Source organism: Gopherus flavomarginatus, chromosome 1 (assembly GCF_025201925.1).
Source record: "Gopherus flavomarginatus isolate rGopFla2 chromosome 1, rGopFla2.mat.asm, whole genome shotgun sequence".
NCBI lineage: Eukaryota > Metazoa > Chordata > Testudines > Testudinidae > Gopherus > Gopherus flavomarginatus.
The window spans coordinates 25,345,174-25,357,199 of NC_066617.1; the positions used below are offsets into that span (position 1 = coordinate 25,345,174).

The 12,026-nt window shown below is 41.7% G+C and overlaps 1 protein-coding gene across 12 annotated transcripts in view; it reads left to right on the top strand.

Moving 5' to 3' along the window:
• Nucleotides 1-12,026, top strand: part of MAGI2 (membrane associated guanylate kinase, WW and PDZ domain containing 2) — a 1,116,388-nt gene that overhangs the window by 648,191 nt on the left and 456,171 nt on the right. The window lies entirely within an intron of this gene.

Below are 12,026 nucleotides of genomic sequence, written 5' to 3' on the forward strand. Positions count from 1 at the left end.
AAAATGCAGATGGATTCATTGTAATTTTAATATATCACACTAGCTAAGAGAGACACTGAGAGCAAAACTAACACTAAGTATTCATATAAATTGTCATGCAGCCCAACAGGATAATACTCTGAGGTTTTATAAAAGAAACATTAGTTCCTCATGCCAAGTACCTGAGGCAATATAGATGAAGTTCAAACAAATAATTGCTTATTTAGCACATTTATAGGACAAAGCAAAGTCTTCAAAGAGAAAACAGTTGTAGGGCTGGACACTTCTCCCCTTGCTTAAACAATATTGATGGTCCTATAAATATCAGTGTTTATTGGATGCTGAGACAGCACTTTTTAAGTAATGCAGGAAAGCTTTGTAATATCATGTCTCTTGGGCTTTGTAAAGTTACTTAAAAGAATTCATTAATTTATGTATCTGTCAAATACATAGGGATTTTCAGTGACTGCTGTGTTAGAAAATGTCTATTTAATGTCTAGACATTTTCTAACACAGCACAAGGGGAGAAGAGCCAGCAACTTAATGCAGAGCAATGTTCACCGTGGGGCATGGTTGATTCATCTGATTTCAAATGTGTCCCAAAACATAACAATCCTGAAAGCTAAACTCTTGTGAATCGGTCAGTTACCGGAACAGTAATGAAACCAAAATCTGCACTAAAAAGTAATAAATGTTTGTTTTAAATAGAAGTATTTAAAAATAAAAGTGAAACGATCAATATTTTTATTTCAGCTATCTTCAATAGTGATTGTAACATTAAAAACATACCATATTTCTGATTCAAAATACAACCCACTCCTACAGGGAGCTCTGTGTGGGCTAGGGTGACCAGATGTTCCGATTTTATAGGGACAGTCCCAATTTTGGGGTCTTTTTCTTATATAGGCTCCTATTATCCCCCACCCGCTGTCCTGATTTTTCATATTTTCTGTCTGGTCACCCCAGCATGGGCAGATCCCGTTGCAGGATATGGCCCCATATTTGTAGCATTTGATAAGAATATCAAGGATTACTTTTATCCTGACTTTGTTCCAATCAGGAAACACATCTCAAGATAAATAAAGAGCTGTTCACACCAAAGAAAATTATTAGCTCTATTATAAAGAGCATGAAGGAAAGTAATCTTTTCTCACCTAATTAGCACAAAGTACCCATTGAAAAGTAAATAAATTTTCATAAAGGTCTCGATCAATACATGAATTATAGCAAAGAAGAGTTCCCATTAAAGGAAGACAAATAACTGGAAAAATGCATCTCTTTCCCTCTCCTTACTTTTTCACTGTATGACATTAAGGGGAAAACTTGCATAAACAATAACACAAAGGTAAGGTAATACCACAGTGTTACATTCATCAGACCTTCATTTAATGTTGAGCCATCTCTGCTGGTCTCTTTATGTTAATTTAGGTTTTGTGGCATAAATTAAAGCTACATAGGTTTTGAACCGGTCTGTCATTGCTTGACAATGTAATTTCATTAGTCTATAGCAACATTGTAGAAGTTGACCTGCTAGTTCAAATTAAATCATAAGATTTTTGCTTTCCTTGAGGGATACAGAGAAGTGTCTTTTAATACCAACTACACCTCTACCCCAATATAACACGAATTTGGATATAACGCGGTAAAGCAGTGCTCCGGGGGGGGGGGGTAGGGCTGTGCACGCCGGCAGATCAAAGCAAGTTCAATATAGTGTGGTTTCACCTATAACGCGGTAAGATTTTTTTGGCGCCCGAGGACAGCGTTATATCGGGGTAGAGGTATATCAGAAGCTGAGTGGCCAGCAGCGTGAAATGTTCTGAATTTCTTGGTTGGGAAGCACTACATGAATGTACCAGTCTGCTGAGAATCTAGCTGGATAAGAGACAAAGCAAGGCAGAACAATGTCCGATACATCGCTCCCTGATTGGTTTTGGCAATCTTGGCATTTGCCAAAGACAAACCAAAATAAACCCATAAGACTTATCTCTGTACAAATCCGATCCCTGTTGCACAGGCCTCCCATTACGATGTGTGTCATGGAAACTAGACAGATAATGTGCTGGAAAGTACACCTGGCTTACAGACGGACATTGTTGCATTCTCCTTTGAGTGCTTGCCGTATGCACAGTCCCCTTATGGTGTTCACGCACCTTTTGACCCCTGAGACTGGAGTCTTTTTGGCCAGCAGTACCCATAAGGCATCAAGCATTTTTCAGTCCTCATGTTCCACAGCAAGGGCACATAAGGCCAAAGTATGCCAGCCCCCATTCAGTTCCTCTCACAGCTTAGAGATGGAGCTCTGACTAGTCAAGAGACTGCCAGCCTTTCTACTGTAGTTGATAACTTAATTGTTTTACAGTTTAGTTTATAGTTCATAGTTAGTTATTAATTATTTTTATTTGATTGCCTGTTGCTTTACTTCTTAAGAGTTCTGTTCACCACTGGTATGGTGCTGTCCAGTTCTCCTGGATTCAAACATTGCCCCTCTGACATGGGCGCCAACTGCAAAAAATAGTGTGTGCTGAGCACCCACTGGCAGCCCCGCTGATCAGCTCCTTCCCCTCTCTCCCAGCACCACCTGCCTGCCGGGAAGGGAGGAGTGGGGGTAGGAAAAGGCAGAGTGGGGGTGGGGCATGTTCAGGGGAGGGGGCAGAATGCTCAGGAAGAGGTGGGGCAGGGTGGGACCTTGAGGGAACAGGTGGAGTGGGGACGGGGCCTGAGGCAGAGTAAGGGTTGAGCATGCCCGGAGAAATTAGAAAGTGGGCATCTCTGGTCATGTGAGAGAGATATCCAAGCTTCAGAGCTCAATCTCCAGCCCAGGCTGCTATATCTATGCAGCTATTTTTAGCATAGTAGCACCCTGTCCTCTTCATCCCCTGACCCATGACCCCAAAATTTATTATAATGGTTTCCAAGATTCATTAAAAATAACGTCCGAGGCCCTCCACATCCCTATTGAGGAGGTAAAGGTATAGACACACAGGTAAGTGAACATACTTTAGGCCTCCTCATCAGGAAAGATAACACTCCGCATCAATGGGAATATCATGGACCCTTGCAGATTCTGTGGCAGACACCTGCTTCAGCACTGTCTACCTCTCATAAGACATATAGAAAATACTAAGTGCCTCTCAAGGGTGTGGAATTCTTTTATGTGCACCCTACCTCATCCTGCCTTGTGGTCACAATGATGAATGAAAAGGCAGAACAATTCAGGTCCACACTAAAAAAGAGAGAGCCAAAGAGACTAGATTTATTTGGCTGGAAATCCTATTCCTCAGCAAGTCTGCATTTTTGCATGGCCAATTATCAGGCCATATTGGCCAGGTTTGACTTCCACGTACATGAAAGGCCGCTTGCCTTTGTGGATAAGCTGCCCAATCAGATTTGTGAGGACTTCACATCACTAGTCAATGCTAATGACCAGGATAAGTCTCCAAGCAGCTCTTGATGCAGTGAATACAGCTGCCAGATCAGTGGCAACTGTTGTCATTACAAGAGGGGCATCATCAGGGATCAGGATTCCCCAGGAAGTGGCTGATTTATTATTATTTATATCACAGGAGTGACCGAAGGTTCCATTTTAGGATACATTAAGCTAGGTGATATACAAGCAAATGTCTAGACATGCTTCTTAGTGATAGTTGCATCCAAATTTCCTCTTATGGGGAAAGCAGCATAGCACAATGTTGGGAATGTCAGCATTATCTTATGTTGCACTGTCTCGAGAGGTCCCTGCCCCAAATAATTTACAATCTAAAAGTGCCATTTTCTGCCGACTGTTGGGGGTTTTGAAATAGACGCCAAGGCGTGTCAGGAAAATTGGATGTTTTTGACTTGTTCACCACTGCGGCTTTGCCTGATACTTCTGTCTGTCACTCTTGTGACAACAGCAAGTGGCCAGAGAGTTCCATATTTTTACAATAATTCTGTGTTTAAAACTATACAGTTTTCCATTTTTCACAAATCTGATAAAAACATGATTTTTGTTTAGTTTTAGTTTTTCTGCACTTTTGCCAAATGGTGTGACTATTTTTGCTCACTTTTATTTGTGTTCTCCTGAGCTCCTGCTGAAAAGACCTTTCCATCTCTATATTTGTGGATTCTTTTAAAACTGTGAAAATGTTTGAACTGCTGCTGCAAATGTTGTGGCAAAACACTGGAGTTCAGTCTCCAGGGCTGTATGCGTGGCAGAAGAAAGAAAGGGCCTGCTCTTGCTCCTCTTGAACTCAATGATAAAATTCCCATTGACTTTTAGTAAGAGAATTAGTGGGCCCAAGTGTGTACTAATGCTTCCATGAAATCCAGCAGAGTGTTATCTGTGTATACATAAGTGGATTGCTTCTTTCTTTTCCTGCAATATATCAGCAAATGTATGTTATGGTCTTTTTATAGTTAGTATATAATAGTTTTTATATACATACTTTTATTGGCAGTAATGGGCCAAATCCAGAAGGCCTTAATTTGTTTTTCTTAGACAAAACTCCTATTGACTTTATTGAGTAAAGGACTTCAGTATTTGGCTAGTACAGTATGAGATGCTAAACATTACATATATCGGGGAAAATATAGTTTATACTCAGGTAACATAGTGAGCTAAAATAGTAGTACTATAATGGATGACTAGTGTGTATGTGTATGTATCACTGTCTTATACTGTATAGAATTGGGACTATTCAACTGTGTGTCATAGGCCCCATATTGCTGTAACACTGAAGGAAGCCTTCCAGTTCAGGTGGCAGGCTACTGCGCTTTTTGAGCAAGATCTGAGTTCTGGCTCCACTTTTTGAGTGAAGTTCCAGGCCATGGCATGTTGAAAAATGGCAGCCATGGATTCATAGATAATCACAGACTTCGTAAAATAAATAAATTACAATTAATAAATTAATAAAATAAATAAATTAAAATAAATTACAAAGCAGAGGGTTAAGCATTGCAGATTGGTAAACAAGATAACATCTGTGTTTATTCTCTCCCCACTCACTTTAAATGGAAAGGCTTGGCTTTCATCTCTGAGCTGTCAAGACCTGTTCAGAGACTTAATTTGTGGATAACTGACTTGATAGACCTTTCTGCCTCCATATGTCAATAAAACTTTGTAGTCCATATACTAAGTCCATGGAATGAAAATCCTAATGAAATGTATGTTCAGAAAAATATTAATGTGCATAAATAGAAATGTAATAACTTTTTTTCTAAAACCCAAATGCATTTTAACACATTGCATTTAGACTGTTGTTGCTTGTAAAACTTAATTATAAAATATTAAGAATATTGAAGGATTTGAAGAACAGTGTATATGATGGACAGAATGGCATTTTTAAAAAATAGCATATGTGAGAGCAGTATTAGAAACAACAAATATTGTCAAGATAGGGATATTTGCTCTAAATATGGCTTGCAAAGAATATGCACAGGTATAAATACCCATTACAAATATCTTATATATGGAAGAAATGGGTACACAGATAATAGATGTTGATGGTGTGGAGCAGCACTGTAAATACAAGCATAGAAAATCTTGTTCAGAGCTATAAAAGGATGTGAAAAACATGACAAAAACGTTGTTAAATCAAGTATATTAAAATAACACAGCATTCCAAGGCTGCCTTTACCGGCTGGCACCCTCTTGTAGCTCTATGGAGTGCTACACCAAGTCTGACAGCTTCTCCCCTTCCTGCTATCAATCATTTAGTTCTGTGTCTACCGATTTCTTCTTATCACCCCAGTCCTCTGGCCAGGCCCTTATTAGTTTCTGCCCTTTTGAGGTAGTAAAGATTCAGGAGTGCAATGACCCTGGCAAGGATGGACGGTTCCAGGCTCCTGTGTGAAGCAGATAGAACCGGTTCCTCACAGTCCCTTACTGTTCCCTGAGCTGCTTTCCACCTCGCCTCCTCTCTAGGCTTTCCCCAGACTCTCCTTCTGGACAGCAGACTTCTCCAGCTGAGCAGACAGGCAGTTTTCTTATTAACCCTTTAGCTGCCGTTATGCACAGGAAAAGTCTCAGATTTAATTCTGTGAGGAATAATCAGTTTATCTGTGCCACAGAAATCCACTCTTTATCATTTGGTGGGTTCTTTAAATTGTGCAAAACTCTCCTACATAGTGAAATATTCAGAAACTAGCTGAAGTTGCTTAGCCATTCCCAACACTGCTACACGTCGATTAAAATCCTGGCCTCATTGAAGTCAGCAGCAAAACTCTAATTGATTTAAATGAAGTCAGGATTTCACCCCTACTATTCTGCTATTTGGGTAACGTATGGCAGTAGAATAGACATTAGAATTTCCCTTTTGACCCAGAACTCTTGAATTAAGGAATATACTTTAAATGATGACTGTGTATTTCCTTCAAGATGTTCTTTGTGCCCATATCCCTTGATGAAATCCTGGTTTGCCATGATTTCCCTCTATTTGAGGACACTATAATTTTCAATTGTTTTACAAATGATTACGTAAGGTGGTGGCTGGCATCTTTGCATTTGTAAATACTATGGAAGCAACATTGTTATTATACAGCCCTAGGGGATGTGGGAAGTGGGAGGATGGGGTGATCATGCTGCCTCTACCCTTTCCAGTTCTCACTTGTGATTCATCTTCTGCAGAGGCATTATTCAGTGCTACATCTTCAGCCTTTTCACCATCCATCCAGCTTTAATATTAGCATGATTTTTAAATCCGAATGATGGATAATTCCATATAAGTATTAGTTTATTTATGATTGTATTGTAATGATTATCATTATTATATTAATAATTAGCAAGCACCTAAGCCTCTTATTCAATTTTTAAATAGTGGAGTTAGAAATGCAACATTTGGCCCAGTGACTGTAGTTCTATAGTGCTGCCTCCTGCCAAAGCACTTGGAATGCTGTACAAAAGAAATGAAACATACAGTGTAATAAAATGCCACCCTCTTAAACCAAACACACAGAAGCAAGTGAAAGGGCCCAGTTTTAAAAGGGGAGTAAATGGATTGAAAGGGTATGGATATAGCTATTAATACACGGATAATAATGATCAATCTAAAACCATCTTTTTATAAGTGAAGTGTTTGTAAAAGCAGGGAGGAAATGAAATGAGACAGACTGCAGCAGGGAGTGAGGTCCCCAAAGCAAAATTGCGATGGACACTTTTCAGACCCAGCAGTTTATAAGCATGGATAACTAGTAAAAGGAAGAAGGAGCAGGTCTTAAATGTAGCCAGAGTTACGGCCTGATCGAGTTCTCTCACTAGTTTTGTTTAGTTAGCTCACCAGTGTAGTTCTATTGACTTCAACGGCATTGCTATTGATTTACACAAGTGGAAGCGAGAGCAGAATCAGGCCCTTTTCTTTAAATATTGCAGAACTTTAAACATGAACGGCTAGGGATTGTTTTTTAAAAAAGCAAGAGGTAGAACCTTCAGAAATGGAAATGTTGAAATGCTCCACAGTGTAACGCCAGGTCCATCTCAATGGATGTACTGGAGATTATAAGGGACTCTCTTCTGCTTCTTACTTAATGAACTGAAAGGCATCAATCTGTGCCCTTGTTTTGTTTTTTGGTTCAATGCACTGATGTTTACTAGGGCAAGGAGTAGGTGAGGAATTACAGTTTAATAAACACAATTCCTGTGTCCTGCCCCCCACCCCCACCCCACTTCCTTATCCTCCAAAAGAAAAGAGAAAACAAGGCTTTTCTTTAGTTGTGCTACTCAATGTGACTTTCACAAGTAACTTCTGCAGAATAGTTTTAAACTTCTGAAATGTAAAGATGGTGTGACAGATGTCCCCATCCTGTCTGATCTGAATTTTACTTGCTAGATAAATATTGATGACTTTAATAATTGGCGTTCTGTCTCTGTGCATCTTAACAATGAATTTATCTTCATGCAGCATAGCTCAAGACAAAGAGCTGACGGCAATTAGTTTGGTGTTGAAATAGTACCTTTCGTAGTAGGTAGTGTCACGAGTGCTACCCAGGATCGGGCAATGGATTTGTATACAAAAAAGGGCAGCACTTCTTTGGGAAGAAACCTGTGTGTGAAAGGGTCCACTGGAGTCAAAGCATGTGGGCCAAGTGGCAGTGAGAAGGAAGTGAGAAGCTGATTATTGATACAGAGTGGGGAGAGTATAACTCAGTGTCCATGTAGGTTCGTAATAGAAATAAAAGTTATTTTTGTCATCCAGAATAGAATGAATGACACCAGGGAAATTCAGGCACAGCTCCACGTGAAGCAGGGCTTAACGCACTGACACGCTCTTGAAGATCTTCCTTTTGAGGAGACTGGCCTTTATATGACACACACACATACACCAAGGCCAGTCCCAAGGCACCTTTTGTAGCAGTTTCAGGGCTGCTTTATATTGTAGCAACTGATAATTGCCCCAGAGAATATCAGCCAGATGTAGAACTCTCTGGCCTTCATCCCTTTCCCTGACTATGCCCAGCTGGATTCTGCAGTGTGAAGGGTCCTTGAGTAGTATAGAACTGCAGCAGCAGGGCTTCCTATGCTGCACCGTGTATACCCAGCTGCCTCAACAGCCCCTTCAATTGCTGGCAGCCAGTGTAAATTATAACAGCCTTCAGGATGCTTTAATTTATGCCAGTGACTAGATCAACACACAGAAGGTCCCAATATCCGCAGGAGTCCAAAAGTGGCTTAAAGCCGCTAGTTATGCCCTCTCTCGAGTTGTGCAGAGCACTTCTTAGCTCAGCTCCAGGTCTGACCCATTGCCAAAATTCTGGGCAGCCATTACCGGAAAGATACTGACAAACCGAAGTCGTTCAGAGAATGGCAACAAAAATTATCAGTCAGTGGGGGATTGATTTAGCTTGTTTAAGCAATGCTTGAGAAGTATAATACAATTAAAGTGTGCAAACCCCTAGGATGGAGAAAAAATATTTAGGGTCACCGAAGTATATAACTAGGAGAACTGGTAAGAAATTAGCAAAGGGGAAAGATTAGGTTTAATATTAGGATATATTTTCTGTCAGTGAGTTGTATTAAACTATGGAAAACGTTGCAAGGGAAAGGGTCAAAATTTGTTCACTCTCAAGTTTAAACAACTGGTCAATGCATTAATAAGTTATTGTACAGAACTTTGCTGCACTGGCAGATGAATTAACTGAAAGCATCTATTAAGTGTTATCTATTTCTAATTTCTGTGTGAAATTATATTCTAATTGCTCCCAAACTTAAATCCTGAGTGACAAATTACAACCAGAATTTATTATTATACAACTAGATTATAAACCTTTAATACTAAGTATTTCAGATGTGAATGCTGACCTAACTTCAACTATCCTGTGAATGCTGCCCCTTTAATTCAAAATTATGGTAGTTATTTAAGCCAAATTAGAATACAGAAGCACTCATTCCCTTACTCTGTGTAGAATTGAGCCCAAAATAGGGAACATAGGATATTGCTCTGACAACACAATTTTATATTTGTGGTTTTTTCCACATACCTGCTTTAGCATCCCAGATCACAAAACATAATAATAGATGCCCTAGTTGTGGAGAAAGTTGTATCTAAAAGGTACAGTAGCAAAGTTCTTCATTGGCTCACTTTTTTTTATTTTAGAAACAAAATGTTTGATAAACTTGGGCTGGTTTATATAAAATTAAAGATCTTAGTAGGGCTGATCAAACAGACTTCCTTTGCACCTGTGTATCCCCTTGAATTTATTACTACATTGTTCATTTGTTATACTCAATATTTTTCTGTTGTATTCAAGGGACAATGCCTTTCTTATAGCAAATGTAACCTCAGTTAGATTACCTTGAACTGCAGCCAAAAACTGTGTAGTCTAAAACACAAAGCCTTTGAGTTCAAATTTTGCCCTAGAGACAGGTCATTTTTTTATTAGAGATTCTTCATATCCTTTAGGCAAAATTATGAGCTGGCTGAAGTGGAGCTGCAGAATTTCCCCCTTTGTGTCAAACAGATCCCTATATAGTCAAAATAATTATGTTTTGCATATAGTAATACTCTGTAATTCACAGAAATATTTAAACAACTTCGTGTTAAAAAAATAAAGTATAATCTACCATACAGTTTAGCATACATCACCGTTTCCAGGCTACAGATCTTCATATAAATTAATGGATGCTTTTTGACTGGTTATAGACTTTGTCCTTGAACCTTGGTTTCAGCTAACCAGTGCACAAATGAAGTCGGGGGTGGGGGGAGTTACTAGGCTAGTTCTTTTTCACCATTGCATTCCCCTGATCCTCAGCCTGCTATGTGTCCCTCAGTGTAACTTACAGCAGCCCGGAGGACACTAAATTTTGCCAGCTTTCAACAGCTCTATGGCAGTCAGGAATCACTGGGGATGCACGGATCTAACACACTACATACCCTACACCAGCTCTGGGTGGGTGTCATGATGTATAGGAGACTTTGTCACTAGAGGATGCTACTAGACTGGCATGATCCTCTTGCACTGGACTATGCCATCCTTAGGGCTGTTTTGCTCTGACCATATGATGTAAAGTGGCCTTAGCAAAGGGGAGCATCTGAGTCATTGTATCATGTCCTTGCAGTTCTGATTGTATTTCTTCTGCTTTAGCTGGAAATAGATGAGAGCCTCTCCCCGCCCCTCTCCGCCCCCCAGTGGCCAAAACAACACCTGGGGCCTATTTCTTCTCCTGTTTATACTGAATTAATCCAGGAGTAACTCAATTTCAAGTTAATGGAATTGCACTAGTGTAAAACCAGCATAAGGTTTTTTGTTATAACTTTAGTTTTTTGGAGAGACATAAACTTTCCTGCATCCACACATGCATGTTCTTTTTTCAGTTTATCTGGTGGTTTATCCCACTAAATTTAATTAGTCCACTTTGGAAGTGATGGGACTCTATTCCAGAATGAGTTATAGCAGTTTAAAGACTGTATGGATGCATACCTATTTCAAATTAGCTATGCCACTTCAGGCAGTCCTCCACTACTACCGCTTCACACCTGGACTAGTGTGTCTGTTTCCCTGTGTGACCTCTACTGCTCTGGGATCATCTTGACTGGATGTCACCTCCCTGCCTAAATGCTGGCACTCAACCAGGTGTGCTCCTCTGTTCACGTACCTAGAGTCCATCATAACATTTGTGTGCTGTACTTCTGCGTGGTCCTGCCAAGTGGTTCTGAACTTCCTTGCCCTCTGGGGAGAAAAGCACATTCAGTCTCATCTTAACAGGAGTACAATGCACGGCAATGCAAAGATTTACAACCAGGCAACAGAAAAAATGCGGAAATGGTATTCCTGGACACAACCCAGTGCTGTGCAAGGGGGCTCCAACACAAGCACAAGAACATGAAGGACAAAACCAGGCCCTCCACCCCCTATCCGCCCCCTCCCACTTCCCACCCCCGACTGCCCCCCTCAGAACCCCTGAGCCATCCAACACCCCCTGCTCTTTGTCCCCTGACCGCCCCCTTCCCCCCACCCCCATCCAACCCCCCCTTTTCCATGTCCCCTGACTGCTCCAACCCCTATCCACATCCCTGCCCCCTGACACCCCCCCCGGGACTCCCACCCCCTATCCAACTGCCCTCTGCACCTCATCCCCTGCCCCCCCTTCGCGGGATCCCCTGCCCCTAACTGCCCCTGGGATCCCACTCCCTTATCCAACCCCCCTGCTCTCTGTCCTCTGACTGCCCTCATGACCTCTATCCACATCCCCGCCCCCTGACAGCCCAGGACTCCCACTCCCAACCCTCCCTGTTCCCCATCCCCTGACCACCCCCTCCAAAGCCTCCAGCCGATCCAACTGCCCCCTCCTCCCTGACTGCCTCCCAGGACCCCTCGCTTCCTTACCAATCCTCCCCGCTCCCCGCCCCCTTATCAGCAGCAGGAGCTTGCAGCTGCGACACCTGGCCAGAGCCAGCTGTGCTCCCCATGCTGCCCAGCGGGAGCGGCGGGCCAGAGTGCAGCCTGCACGGTGGCATGACTGCAGGGGAGGGGTGACAGCGGGGGATGGGCCAGGGACTAGGCTCCCCGGCCAGGAGCTCAGGGGCTGGGCAGGATGGTCCCGCAGGCCGGATGTGGCCTGCAGGCTGTAGTTTCCC